This window comes from Vespula vulgaris, chromosome 4 (assembly GCF_905475345.1).
Source record: "Vespula vulgaris chromosome 4, iyVesVulg1.1, whole genome shotgun sequence".
Taxonomy (NCBI): Eukaryota; Metazoa; Arthropoda; class Insecta; order Hymenoptera; family Vespidae; genus Vespula; species Vespula vulgaris.
Genome location: NC_066589.1, coordinates 5,179,753 through 5,195,612, shown reverse-complemented (window position 1 = coordinate 5,195,612; position 15,860 = coordinate 5,179,753). Strand labels below are relative to the sequence as shown.

At 31.2% G+C, this 15,860-nt stretch overlaps 1 protein-coding gene across 5 annotated transcripts in view; it reads right to left on the bottom strand.

Annotated features, from left to right (window-relative positions):
* Positions 1 to 12,908, bottom strand: part of LOC127063243 (mannosyl-oligosaccharide 1,2-alpha-mannosidase IA-like) — an 84,517-nt gene extending 71,609 nt beyond the window's left edge. For 2 of the 5 annotated variants that reach the window (XM_050992718.1, XM_050992722.1), the window contains exon 1: positions 11,543 to 12,908. The gene's annotated coding sequence lies outside the window, so the exon portion shown is untranslated. The remainder of the gene's footprint in view (positions 1 to 11,542) is intronic. The other 3 variants (XM_050992717.1, XM_050992719.1, XM_050992721.1) reach the window with 3 other exon arrangements.
* Between the last annotated feature and the right edge of the window lie 2,952 nt (positions 12,909 to 15,860).

Sequence of the window (15,860 nt, the reverse complement as noted above, 5' to 3'; positions counted from 1 at the left end):
CACTTCGCATAGTTGTTTTTTTCTCTAGGAAACATTTTCACGATTAAAATTTTTCCTTGATATTTTTTTAAGGTATAATCGTTAATTAATAGATACTCCAATGCGTTAATTTACGTTAATTTAATTAATAGGTACCTAGAAAACAATATTATTATTGCCCTCGACGTCTGAATTTGAAGCTTGATTTTGAATATTCTGTATGGATCGAATCGTTAATCGTTCCCAAAGGTAATTAGTTGCTTAATAGCCTCGTACGATACTAATTAAATGCATTATCTCTAATTAGGCCGAAAAAAAGAAAGTATCATGAATTCCCATTCAAAGTATACAATAATATATATATATAAAAAAAAAAAAAGCAAAAAATATTGAAAACTACTCATTATATCTACTAATAAGTATAAACGAATTAGAATAAATTTTCAACGTGAGATCATAAAGAAAAAAGTACAAAAAAAAAAAAAAGAAAAAACAGAAGCAGAAATAATTCGATTTGATTAACCAAAAACTTATGTGATGTCTAAAAGCAATAGTAACAGCCTACTACTAATAGTAATAGTAGTAATAGTAATACTAGTCTAGTATATTTGAAAGTAACAGTAGAGAACGAATACAAAAAGTCTATAGAATTCAGTCTGCTTTTTCAAGTAGGGACCTCTTCGCCAATGTATGAGGATAGAACTTGTTGAAAAAAGATTTCACGGGGTAAAAACGAAAAAAAAAGAAAGAAAGAACGAGATAGAGAGAAGAAGGAGAGAAAGAGAGAGAAATCGGAAGGAACGTAACCTTGTAGTCGAATCACTGACCCGATTCGACAACACTAGTATAGGTTCTATGAGATAGGCCAGAAACTCGTGTGCCCTATACTCTATGACCCTCTATCTCTATTTCTCTCTCTCTCTCTCTCTTTCTCTCTTGCTGTTTCTCTCTATTCCTGGGGGCTTCATGGCCCACTTTCGAAACTTTCCTCACTGCTCGATAGGCCATTTTACTGTACCTACATGGACAATGGATCGCGATAAAAAGTCGGCCGACTTTTCTAGACAGCGAATGAACGGTCGAATTGCTTATCAGCTTGTATTGGGGGAAACCACTGTCCCTTTGTACATAACCTTCTCAAATGGGATTGTTCTCGACACGGAGATCCAAGCTGGATATTTTATATTGGATATCTTCTGCCAGTCTAAGGCCAAGAATTTCTCTCTATCTCTCTCCCTCTCGCACTTTTCTTTTATTTCCTAAGAGAAACAGAAACATCCGCGTTTTCCATCGAGGTATGTTTGTGTGTATGTATGTATGTATGTATCTATGTAGGTATAGCGAAATAAATATACGTATCTCTAATACATTTTTTTTATCTGATTTTACACGAAATCGAAATTTTTCTATACTTTTGTTCAACGTTTATTTGTTGTTTTCTTTTTCCTTCTTTTTTCTTTTTTTTTCCTTTTTTTTTCTTTTCTTTTATCTTTTTTCTCCCTCGAGAGTAGAGCTCCCAACGACCCACATTTTAACAACGATAGAACACCTTCGTGTTCTGATTGACAATGGACTATAACAAAGGTTCGTGTCGTTGCGCCTAACAATGAACTTGAACTGTCCCGTAGTACCGGCGTGCTACAAACAACGGAGGTATCCAATGGGGACCGATAAATGTTTCCGGACTTCCGGTGAATCAATTCAGAATAGAAATCAGCACGATGTTTAAGTATCGTTTCATTAGTATATTGTAATTTTGTAATAATTTCGAGATCAGTTCTCTGGAACTCTAATGGTTTACTTTTCTGCTTCCTTTTTTTATTTATTAATTTTTTTATTTCATATTCACGTTATATCTCTTTGAGAAAAAATATTATAATTAAAATCCCATGTTTATGTGTCTCAAATAAAAGCTTCGTTCTATCGAAAATCGTTTTGGTCGATAAGAAAACGATAATACGGCCAGTTAAAAAAATTCGTGGAAGGGATCGATCGAGCTTTTATCCCTTTGATACATCGATAAATCATTCTCTCTCTCCTGTTAAAGAAAAGCTAAAAGGACAGCAAGTTTTTGCTCGGATCCATCTTGGCCTACGTCGAATTTTTGTCAAGGTTCTTTCTTCTTATGATGGCCAATGAAAATCCTCTAACCTTCCGAGGGTATCAGTTATGGTCGCTCGTTATTATTATCCAAAGAAGAAAATGAAGAAAATACTTTTCCAATTCGGACTTGCATATCTTCCGATCGTTAACAATTTTTTAATAAATACTCATCTTTTTTTTTCTTTTTTTTTCTTTCTTCTTCTTCTTCTACTTTTTTTTCTAAGTAATCATTTCATTCGCAAAAGGATAAGGTTTTTGTTGATAGGACCCACAGTCAAAAGAAATCATCCAAGTCTTTGAGACATATATACATACATACATACATACATACATACATACATACATACATGCATACATACATATATACATAGTTCACTTGTCTGAATCGATCTATGTTGAAGTTTCCGAAGGGAAAAGTTTCTTATCTGGCGAACTTTCATTACGTTCTACCTAACATCATCCTCCTCCCTTCTCATCCACCACCATCCTCTTCCTTTACTCCTTCCTATTCCACTTCCACCTTCATCTTTTCTTCCGGCTCGAGGTTAGATACGATTGGAAAAGTTCCGACCCTCGGATATTTTTCCGAATGTCGACTTCCGACGACAACGACGACGACGACGACGTTGAAAACCTACCCGACACGCATGCGATTAAACCGTTCAACCTGTCCCTCATATAACTTATTCTTTTTCTCTCTCCTCCTCCTCCTCCTCCTCCTCTTCTTCTTCTTCTTCTTCTTCTTCTTCTACTTTTACTTCGATTTCTCGAACATCTTTTGATACTCCATTTATATTTTTCTTGCCGAGATTACTTTCTGAATGGATCGAAACTTTTTTTTTGTTTTCTTTTGTTTTGTTTGTCCTATATCGATTATTATAGTAAGCAATTATTTTATATTAAAAAAGAAATGGTTTAGTTCGTGTAACTAATGCACCGAAAAAGACAGGAAAGACAGGAAAAGTGATCTCGTGCAATGAAAAAATTTAGCATTGGTTTTTAAAGTAACATTGAAGTATTTTTTCTTCTGTTTCTTTTTTTTTGAAATTAACTTCTACTGTGTTTAGTTAATTAATGCTTATTAAATCAATTTCTATTGTGTTTAGTTAAAAAATTGCATATAAAAAATAAATAAAAAGATCGAAGTATTTCATATATAAAGAATTAACTTTGATTTTTTCGACAATTTATAAAATTTATAGACATATGTTGTAAAACGAAAAATAAGCTACGATTTTTAACGATGAATCAAAAATTGAAGTGATTTTTTTTTCTTTTTTTTTTTTGTTCATTTAAAAATCAACTTCGACTCTCATCGATGTGTATCGAAAAATTTAATTATTTTGTATTAAAAAATGATCTTTGATTTTCGACAACGTAAAAAATATTGAAAATAATCGATTATACATGTATTTACATTTTGATTTTCCATTTATTTACATTTTTCGTTTTCCGTTTCATTTCGAATTGGAGGAGAAAAAAAGAAAGGAAAAAAAATAAATTCAAAAGTGAAAAGACATTTGACAGATGTCGTAAAAAAAATCTTGTCGATTTTGGTTTGCTCAGCCGCTTCACGTTCGCATACAACATTTGCAAAAGTCGTGGCAATGTAGACATATACACACGCACACGTGCATACATATATGCAAGTATGTACACACGTACAGACAAATATGCCATATATGCGTGTACGTACATATATACGTATGTATACATTAGATAGTATATCTATAGCTACGTGAGACACGTGTCGTACAAATTCGAAGCTATTTGCTCGGTTCGCATCGACACGAGCAGTATACTAGTTGGTTATATAACAGATAAGACTTTGCTTTGTGTTCCATTAACCATGACTGATAAGCTTTCAAGAATTTTCCTTTATGAAAAAGAGAGCGTCATACGCTAATTGCATGAGCTCTGATAAAGTCTTACACGGAATTAACAATTGCCATCTAAATTATTCTCACATACAAAACTGTCAAATAGAAATAACAAGTCATTAATTACTTAACATTCAACAATTGTGTTCCATTCCTAATTCCTATCTAATTTCTGTAATACACATAGATACATATGTGTATATATATATATAGGTAGATAATAATTATTCTTATCATACTCGACGTGTAGAAATAATTTTACTTCAATAAGAAAACTGATTTTATTTCCCTAATACCACGATAAATTTTTTCTTTATTCTTTTATTTCCTTTTTATTTTCTTTTTTTTTTTTACTATCGAACCTATGAACATTTTTCTCGATACATTTTATTTTCAATGTTACCATTCAATAAAATATTAAAAAAAAAAAAAAATGATTTCCAAAAATTTAATTTCACATATCATACAATTTTATTTCTAACATTTCTGAAAGAATTTCAAACGAAATGGTTTACGAAACACCAGTTTGATATCCCAATGCTTGTTGCTTGAAATAGAGGATCGTGCAGTGGCACGTGAGAAAGATGAAGATACGAAAGGACTGAGAGGGAGTGAAAAGAAGGAAGAAGGATAGAACGAGAGAAAGATAGAAAGCGAAAGAAAGAAAGAGAGAGAGAGAGAGAGAGAGAGAGAGAGAAGGTTGCAAATCGCGTGACGCAGGACTTGAATGGTCCGACGAGTAGTGAATTGCCATTCATGCTGTAACTACTACTACGATGAATGTACACACGTACATACATATATGTGTGTATATATATATATATATATATATATATATATATATATATATATATATATATAAATACGAGAAATACAAGGAGATATAAACGTATCTCGTAAATAGATATTCTTCTTCTTCCCTCTCTCTCTCTCTCTCTCTCTCTCTCTCACACACACACACACACACACCCACACTTGGTTTCTCTAATCTCTTTCTTTTTCTATCTTTATCTTTATCTATCTTTATTCTTATTTCTACCTCTCTCTCTTTCTTTCTTTTTCTCACACAATCTTTCTAATCTCTTTCTCATCATCTCTTTGTGTAATGCAAGTTTCTCTTAACGTCTCCCCTTCCTTTTTTCCTATTGGTAAAGAGTAAAAGTAGCTAGTAGCTAGTGGTAGAAACCAGAAAGAGGAAACGAGCCACATTCTCAGGCATTTCGTGGAAGGCCTTGCGACTCGTGAAGCTTCACGAGTGGGCGAATGCGTTCCGCAAACTCGACTTTGAATAGTGAAACGTAGAGAAACGTTTCTTCTTCGTACTTTCTTCTTCTTCCTCTTTGTACTCCTCCTATTCCTTTTTCTTCTCATTCTGCACCGAATTTCCCCGTATCCTTTTTCCTTTATCATATTTTAGATAATTCTAGTTAATGTCGTCGATATGTTGGTAAATCGATAATCGTTTAAATTCTAGGAAGATTGTAACAACGATTATCGAAAATAAGTTTACATAATTCAATTCTCACAAATATGAACGAAAATGAGATTTGTTCCCTTTATAGACTTTATATGTTATTATAAATCACGTCAATTATACATATGTAAATATCATTACTATCTGATATACGTAAATATATAACGAATGTATATTACCAATTTTTTAAATTAGCTTGATTATTTAATATTTATCTTTTTCTCTCTTCCTTTTTCATTTAATTTCTAAAATCTAATCTATAAAGTGTAGTTCTAAAAATAAAAAAAAAAGAAGATAAAGGAAAAAATGAAACGGATCCTGTTTCTTATATAAAACATACTAAGTTTTATTATAAGCTAGATATAATATATGTAACTTTCCGTGTTTACCTACTTCTAACTCTTTTTTACTCGTTTGAAAGTATGCTCCAGCATTTTTAGACTCATCTATATATATAATAATAAATGTAAAATGATAATTACTGGGATCATATTAAACATGATCGTTAGATCATTAAACATTTCTCTCTCTCTCTTTCTCTCTTTATTTTTTTAGGTGAAATATCTAATTAAAATATTAATTATGTGATTAAAATAATAATAATAATAATAATAATAATAATAATAATAATAATAATAATAATAATAATAATAATGATGATGATGATGATGATGATGATTATAAACAAAAATTAAATAAGGAAAAAAAAGGCACACAAAAATCAAACAAAAGAAAATGCGCGATAAACGGATTTAAACGAGGTACTCTAGTCGAATCAAAGTGAGATCTCAACGTAGCAAAGACGTCGAACTCGAATGCATTTGGAATTTCTTCGTAGAAACGAGTTTCGAACGTTCCCGTTCCCCGATCGAATCGCTCTATTTTTCCACTTGGACTAGTTTTTATTCCACGGTAGCCGGGGCGCCGTTGCTTCTTCCGCGTGCTACTTCTTTTCTCTGATTGCAGCTATCGAGATAACCGGCTGCATAATTCATACCTTCCGAGGAACGGATGGATAGTCTGTAACGGTGGGTCCAAGTCACGTGGTGTTACCGAAAGAAACAGAGAGAAAGAGAGACAAAAAGACAGAGAGAGAGAGAGAGAGAGATTTAAATAGAAAAGAGAAAGAGAAGAGATTTAAATAAAAGAGAGAGAGAGAGAGAGAGAGAGAGGGAGAAGAGATTTAAATGAAAGAGAGCGAGAAAGAGAGAGAGAGAGAGAGAGAGAGAGAGAGAAAGAGAGAAAAGGGGGTGAAAGATGGAGGTCAATGTAAATTTTCGGACTGGCTCGCCACCGAGCCCACCAACTTTTTCAATGTATACACTTTTAAAAGCTCCTGCATAATTTAGAACACCCTCGAGTACACCCTTCTCCTCCCTCTCTCACTCTCTCTCTCTTATACTTCACAACCCCTCGACCTATCTTGTTCAAGAATTTGTACGTGCATGGAATTCAACCCCACCCCCTTTTTTGTCTTTGTCTCTCTTTCTCTCTTTTTCTCTGTGGTTTTCTTCTTTTTTTCTTGTCTTTTTTTGTCTACCTCACAGACAGGACGAAGTCGTCGTTTAACGGAAGGACTTCTTTTTCCTTTTTTCTTCTATCTATGTCTGTACGTTTGTGTGTGTGTATATATATATATATTCTCTATCTATCCTCTTTAAAAACACCCATGTAAATTCACAACGCACATCGATGTCTCTTCCCTTTTCGTGTTTACCTGTTTCTATCTTCTTTCTAACTGTTTCAAAGTGTAAACTTGCATTTTTAGTCATATATATATATACATACACACACATATATATATAGTAAATGGTCTTTGTAACGGTAACCATGATGTTTAAAGCACTTACGATAATTCAGTAAAAAAAAAAAAAAAGAAAAAAATGTATGAACATAAATTTAACAGTTTTTAACCTACGGAAAGTTACATACAATAATAACGATTAGCTAAATATTTCTTTTTTTTTCACGATAAAAAAACAAGGTCGACGAAACTTGCTTCTTTCAATGTTATCTATATTTATTTTTTTATAATGCTAATAATCATGATAATAATATCTAAAACGTCAAAATATAATAAATTCAATGAATGGATACAATGTTATTTTAAACTACATTACGACGTCAAATTCGCTAAAGCCTAATTAATATGTATGTATGTACGTATGTATAACGTATGATAAATGAAATGCAGAACAGTGTATTGAAATAGGATTAGAGTATATAGACAATAGAATAGTTTAAGTTAAAAATTTACAAACGGAAAAGAAATGTCTAATGCATTTGAATCGTTCATTAAGTTCTTATTCAACGGAATACGAGACTGCAATAAGTTTAAACGAAAAAAAAAAGAAAAAAAATGGATGAAAAAACGATTACTCGGTTAAATACGTTTACTTACAACGTATGCACAAAATTATTAATCATTAAAGTCGTTGTGTATGACTTGTCATTTTTTGACAAATATTAAAAAAACTGATGACGCATATTTGTGCTTAGAATCGGAACAAAGTCATTATTGCGAAGCCATTTTTGAGATAAAAATAAAATTAAGAAAAAAGGCAGAAAGAAAACAACAGACAAAAACAAAGACCGAGAGGGAGAGGAATAAATTAGACATCGAAACGATTAAATTCGAATTAAATCTTTTTTTTTATATCTTACACGTTTTCGATATCTCGATCGAAAGTGTTTTAAAATCTATCGGTGAATGCAATTACAATTATTATAATTCAGTGAACTAATCGTTTCGTTTCTGGCATCTTGCCTACACACTTTGGATCTCTCTCTTTCTTTCTCTTTCTCTTTTGGTTACGGATCTACGAAAATACCATTCCCGGCAAAAGTCTGGAACGTTAAATCGCTGCTATAAATAAACCCGAACGGCCTTGGTCAACCTTCTTCGAGTTCGTCGACTCGAACCGGTACCTTCGCACGCGTGCCGAGTTATTTCGCTACGAAAGGACGACGAAGACGCATAGACCGTTGGAGAAGGGGTAAAAGAGGGTGCGAGGGGCGAGGGAAGAAACTCTTTCGTTTCTCCGTTCGTTTTACGATACTTTCTATAAACGCGAGAGTCGTTACCTTCTTAACTCTTAACGATCGATTTAACGTAATTAAATTGACTTACGTACTTACGTTATACAGTACTCCTTCCTACAATTTTATTTCATTTCGTTTCGTTTCGTTTCCTTTTGTTTCATTTTTCTATTCTTTTCTCTCTTTTTCTTTATATCGATATTTTTTTTCTTTCTTTCACTCTCTAACATAAACGAATAAAAAAGGATATATATATATATATTTCTTTTTTACAAGATACGCATCTTTATCGATAATATTAGTTATACTTAATTATTTGATATGTAATCGTACGTTGTTCTTTTTTAAAAGAGATAATTTTTTGAAAAGAAGTAACTTTTTGTAATGTAATCGTACAAATGTTAATGTAATCGCACGTAATAATATACTATTATAATGTAGGTCATACTGCATATTCCACGTCATCAATATATTTTTTCGTTTTATTTATTTTGTTGTTATTTCATTTATTATTTTGTTTCTTTTTTATTCGACCATATGTTGGCGTAGCTTTTCGTTGGATAATAGCAAGCAGTAGCATTTTATGGGAAATCGAACACTCGGTGTTGCACTAAACTCTCTCGACCGTCCTCCTCTCTCCTTAACGGAGATTTTAGTGTCGAAATGCCAAAATGTTGATTTATCGAATATGGCGAAGGTGGTGGGCGGTCAAAAAAAAAAAAAAAAGAAAAATCTGTCCAATATATTTTTCAGGAAACAGTTCGTAAAATTCATAACGTTCGAAAAACAACAAATCATGAATGTTTTTATTTTCCATTTTTTTTACTTTTTCATTTTTCTTTCTCTTTTTTTTTTTTTTTTTGATCGACGACTACCTACAACCGAGTGCTAGCTAAAAAATATGTATGTAAATCTGAGAGAAGAATACCAAAAAAAAAGGAGAAAAAAAAAGAAAAAAGAAAAACTGTCGACAAGATGCTAAGAGAAAATTCGAATGTTATTCAATTTTTATTAATTTTCTAAATAAGTTTTGATATGTATGTGTTGTGTATATGTATATGTATATACATATACATATGAATACATCTCGGACAGTAATAAATATGTATGTACATATATCCTATTAAAGAGAATCTCCTTTAAAGGAGGCAACTTCTGCATCAAGGTTTCGTTAAACGATCATCAGGATACTTTTATCAATTTTCTAAGAATCGATACTTGAAAAAAGAAAATAGATAAATGGACAGATAAGTTAACAGCTTCGAATGAAATTTTTATATAAATGATAAGTGTTTTTATAAATTATTACGTCATTTCGTATACTTTATATATAAATTTTATATATATGACTTATAATTTTTGTATACGTACATATGTATATCAATTAATATAAGTAATATATATAGAAGATAAATATAATAAATTTTCATAATTATAAGTATAAAAATTTTTCTGTAAAATAAGATACGTAAATATTGATATAAATAATTTGTTTTAAGACAAATAATTATATATCGAAATAATTTCGACATATTGAAATCAAAATGACGTAAACAATCTAACAGATAACTTATCTGTCTATAGTAAAATCAGAATGGAAATGAGTCGTCATACGCAGACGAACGATCGTCGTTCCTCGTTAATTTTCGTGACTTTCTGTCAGCTTCAAATTACGTATTAACCACGCATGTAACTGGACGACGAACACGATCGTATGTATCAATGATCCGACATCTGACGCGTTCTCGAAATGATTATCCCACTTGTGGTCACGATCGTTAAATATACACACACACACACACATATATATATATATATAGTCGATAATGGTCGTTGCTCTTAACCCTACATTTCGTAGTATGTGTATCACTTAATAGTTTGATGTATCGTTATTTAATTATGTTAATAATAATTATCTCGTTAAATATATTACATTTGTATAGCTGTACATTTTTGATTGTATATATATATATTCTACTATGTATTATCTTTGATTAATTTCAATTACTTTTATTGTCTGTAAATAGATAATATATATATAATCTATGAATTTATATGCATATATATATCATGCAGAGAAGTTGAGAATATCAAATAAAAATTAGTTACAGATTCTGTATATTTTTCCATTTTTTTTTTTTTTTAATAAATAAGAAAACAGATAATATATAATCTTAGCTCTAATGACTATATATTTATCAGTCGATAACATTTTATTGTATAACTCATTGACATTTTACTTTGTTAATCAGTTTTGTAACATATGGATGATACAATGTGTTAATCTTTTTCATATTTTTTTCTTTCGCCATATAATGTGCACAGATATCGAGAGCGTTAGAAAAAAATTAATTATAGATTTTGCGTTTCTTTTCTGCATATAATTTTTTTCTTATTTTTTAATAAGCAAAGAGATAAGTAACATGTAATTTTAGTACTAATGATTATATATTTATCATTCCATTACATAAATCACTGGTATTTACTTTGTTAATCTTCTCATATTTTCTACGCTTCAGATTTTTTTCCAATCTTTCTTTGGTTCTTTAAATTATTATTTTCCCGATCACTTAGAAGGCAATTTTTCTACGAAATGCATTATTCCTTTTCGATATAAAATATAAAAATAAAGAATAAAAAAAAAACAACAAAATAAGAAAAGCTCGTTATAAAAACATTTAATTTCTCATTTTTTCGATTGTAACGATAATAATGGCAGATCTGATTGAACGAAAAACCACGTGACCTAGCGTAAAATAAGTTACGAAACATTCTCTCTGTGAGAAGGAACTAGACACATATATATATATATATATATATATATATATATATATATTGTATGTATGTATGTATGTATATATGTACAAGTTTATACATATACGATCGAGTTCAGTCACATTCGGGCAACGTAATTTTTTTTTTTATCAGTAGATATTTTTCTTTCCATTTTTGTCGAAGCTAACTTTTAAACTATAGAGTTCGAAAAAAAGAAAAGAAAAAAGAGAAAGAAAAGTATAGAAACGAGGAATTACGATCGGAAAATAAATGAGAGGTTTTATCTACTTACGTTTACCTGTATCAACTCTGTAACTGTGAGAAATAGAGTAAGAGAGATACAATGATGTTCGTTCTGTCTAGCTGGTTGGTTTTAGCTGGTTACTTGGATAACACCAGATATCACAAAATTTTTTCTCTTCTTCTTCTTTTTTCTTTTTCTTTTTCTTTTTCTTTTTGGTCACAGCACTGTACTCGAAGGACAAAATCGATCACACGAAACGTTTCTCGGATTTACGATTAGACCAAGTTCTTTCGTTTTATTATTCTTTTTCTTTTCTTGTCGTTTCACCTTAACACTGATTCGCAACGAATTAATAATGAAAAAAAAAAAAAATCGAATACTACGTGAGTTACAACGTGAGATTATTAACAATAAATATTACGAAAAGAATTAACGAAACAGAATTTCATTAATAACGAATAAAATTCGTTGTCGATGTCGTACATTTAATGAATATTTTCGTGAATATTACGACGTTCTTTGTTGAAATGATATATTCATGCGTAAGCGTTTGTAACTAAAGAGATAGTAAAAGCGATAGATATCCTCGAAATGAGAGAATGTCCTACGAAGGTCACCGAACGTGTTTGAACGCAGAGAGTAATACAGTAGTTTTTTTAATAATCGGATATTAACGTTACGTACGATCAACAAACCTATAACATAACTTATATATATATATATAAATGCGCAAAACACTCACGGATCGTTTCTGTTTTGTTTATCTTTTTTTTTTCTACTTGTTAATACCATAAACAGATAAAAATGCGTAGGATCGTTAAAGATAATTATTTACGTAGGATAGTTATTATACAACGACCAATGAAATTTTATCGACGAATAATTTTCTTTGTCGACGTTCTTCTTTCTGTCCGGTCGATTTATTGTCATTTACTTTTCGTTTTTTTTTCTTCTCTCTCTCTCTCTTTTTTCCTTCTCACTATCGTTCACTCGTTAGTATGTACGTTATCTCTATTCTAGCTCGTTATCGCGGCTACACGAGTACTTTCACTAAAACGTACAACGGCGTCGTAGAATAATTCCAGGAATGTGATAATTTTTGTTTATCTCCTTCTCCTTCTTCTTCTCCTTCTTCTTCCTTTTTTTTTTCTATCGCTAGATACGAGAAATACACATTATAACGAAAATATATCGACGCACATTTACACTAGTAAACTAAGTTAATGAACAATGGATAAATGTCTATTGTTGTTAAAAACGTTCGAAAATGCGTTTTATCAATTCTCAAGGGAGAACGAGAACGATGATGACGACGACGAGGACGACGACGACGAAAAGGAGAGAAAGAGAGAGACAACGAATTATACACATCCACTCTCGTCCGCGTCCGAAACACCACTGAGAGCACGGGAGACCACGAGTGGATGAGGCCTCCCGCGACTACCGAGTGTTGCCGAACTTACCCGAGGATGTTCGAACACCACCGACTTACTAAACGCGTTGTTACTCCAGCGTCACTTTGCTCTTAGCACTCTCCTGAGGAGGTTATCGCGTTCGAAGAATTCTTACGATTTTGTGTACATATATATATATATATATATATATATATATATATATATATATATACATACGTACGTATTCGTGTTTACGATTCATTTAAAACGATGTATATTTTTCTTTTTTAGAAAAATAATTATTATTATCATTGTCGTATGATTAATAAATTTTTATTCCCCTTTACGTTCATTCGATCCAAAAAAATCATAAAATATAATAAGATAATCAAAATCGTACAAATTCAGGAGAATCGCCGGCTTATTTCTGAACTGTTTTCAAAGCTCGACGTGTGATTTATGGTTGTTATCGCAAACTACCGTATACAAGCTCGTAGGTCTTTCGTTTGAAATTTGCAGCAAGTGCGTGATGGGAATCGTTTCAGCCCCTAAGGCAAGACTTTTCGTGCGTCATTTTCAACGTTTCAGTTCGTGTTGGTGTACGCGAAACAATGGACGGAAACTCGAATGCGAGATGTGCATGTTCCAATACGATATACTAAAAACTGGAAAGGAAAGAGAGTAAAAGATAATATATAATATAGTTTTCAACTTCGATTGTATTTTTCCTAAGGAATAATAAGAGAGGAAATTGTATCATTTTGTTGAATTTCTTTGTGTCGAAACGACGAATCAATTAAACGTATTTATATTTTTGATATTTAATAATTGAATAATTTAACGTTTTCACAATGAAAGTTTAACCGATAAAACATTTCATGATTTTCCATCTCAAGTTCTCCATATTAATGTGCGATATTAAGTAAGCTACGTAATCTATTTCGAAAATATATTTAGTCAAAAATTAACATTTCGAATTTGTTTCGTTGATAATCGAATACGAGTGTTAAACATAGATCGTAGAAAAAATGTTTTAAAAAGCATTGAAAGATTAATAAACAACGAAGGGGATGATATCGAATCTACTCGTATTTAACCTTAGAATATAGTAGAGAGAACTTGGAGAGTAACTCCTAGGAGTATGGTTTGCTAGCATATCCTATCCTCTTACATTCTAGAAACCTAACAACATCGAGACCCTACCTCATGTAAGCTGAAAATGTTTAATGCAAACTTACTTGTTTCGCGAGTACGGTACACCTTTGCTATCGCTTCGAGGGAAAGCGTTCGTATATATGTATATGCTTGTACATAGAAACTAAATTCTACGATATATATATTTTTTCTCCTTAAATATAAAAATATTATCGATTAGAAACGTTTGAAAGTTAAAAAATAACCAAGTAATTATCACACGATTTTTCTTCGACTTTCTTGCAAATCTAAAAATTATATATATAGGTATATAAATATTTGAGTTAAAAGTCGGAGAGAAAATGAGGAAAAAGAGAAAGAGAAAGGAAGAGACAGAGAGAAAGTGAAAAAAATAAAGAGAGAAGATTGAAATCTTTAGTCGTCGTGACGAGTCATCCAGATCTTACAATTAGTGAGGTACCACGATATTTTAATTCGCAGTCCTGTAGTAGCAGCCGTGAATCCGTAAGATTCGAAGCATTAAGAGGTTTTTCTCTCTCCGTTTCTTCCATTTTCATGACAGGAGGAATATATCCTTTCTCTTTCCTTCTTTTTCTCCTAACGGTACACCGTCGTCGCCAAGAATTACGTACTTCGTTGAAAATTTATTCACGATGAGAAGCTTTTCACCAGTCGATCCGATTTCCTTTAAAAGTAATGAGAAAGGATTTTTCAACCGTAAGATAAATAAAAAAAAAAAGAAAAAAAAAGTAACTTATAAAAAAAATATATGTGTGTGTGTGTGTGTGTGTGTGAAAACAATTTATATATTCGATTACTTTTAACTTTATTTTTTATTACAGAAAGATAAACTTCGAATAATGTCATTTTTGAGAAAGAGCAACTATCGTTATTTCAAGTCCAACCACGACATAATCAAATTTGATAAAACATCGAGAAAAGTCTCGAAGTGAGTAGTGGACACGTTCGTTGAACCCTGATCTAAACATTCGCACGTTTTATTCCAATCACGTTTACACTTTACTTGAAACTTTTTCTAAGTTACCAACTCGTAGGAGAAATGTTTTATTGTCATTCTATTTTAGTTTTGTTTTACGGTAACATTTGAAATAATAATATCAACGTATTTGCTTTCATTTGTTCGTTAATTCACATTGTAATTCAATTTTTTTAGTTAACAATATAATTTTTTTATTATTACTATAATTACAGGTAAAAAAAGAAAGAGAAAAAGTAGAAGAAAAAGAAAAAGGAACTTACATAAATTTATTCTTTCATTCGATGACTGAGCAACTCTCAATGATTCATATAAATTCATTCGCATGGTTATTAATTTGATTGTTTAATTATTATTATAATTATTATAATTATAAGATAAAATAAGAAAGAGAAAAAGAACAAAAAAATTAAATAAATTTATTCATTCATTCGGTAACTGAGCAACTATTACCGATTCATAAATTCATTCAGTCACTCACTTACTCAATTCTTACTTAATAATTATTCCTTAGTTAATAACTTAATTGTTTAATTATTATTATAATTATAGATAAAAGAAAAAAGAGAAAAAAGAAAGAAAAAGAAACAGAGAATTATATAAATTTATTCATTCATTCGATAACTGAGCAACTATCACTGATTCACAAACTCATTCAATCACTCACTCACTGACTGACTCATTCACTCACTCACTCACTCGTTTGTTCTTTCTCTGACTTTGTCCTTTGTAGAAGCAAAGGATCTGTAAGTTTAATTCGATACGGAAGTCCACTACTCGAGAGTGTTGCGACCGCTCGAAGCAACTTGATTGCTTTGTC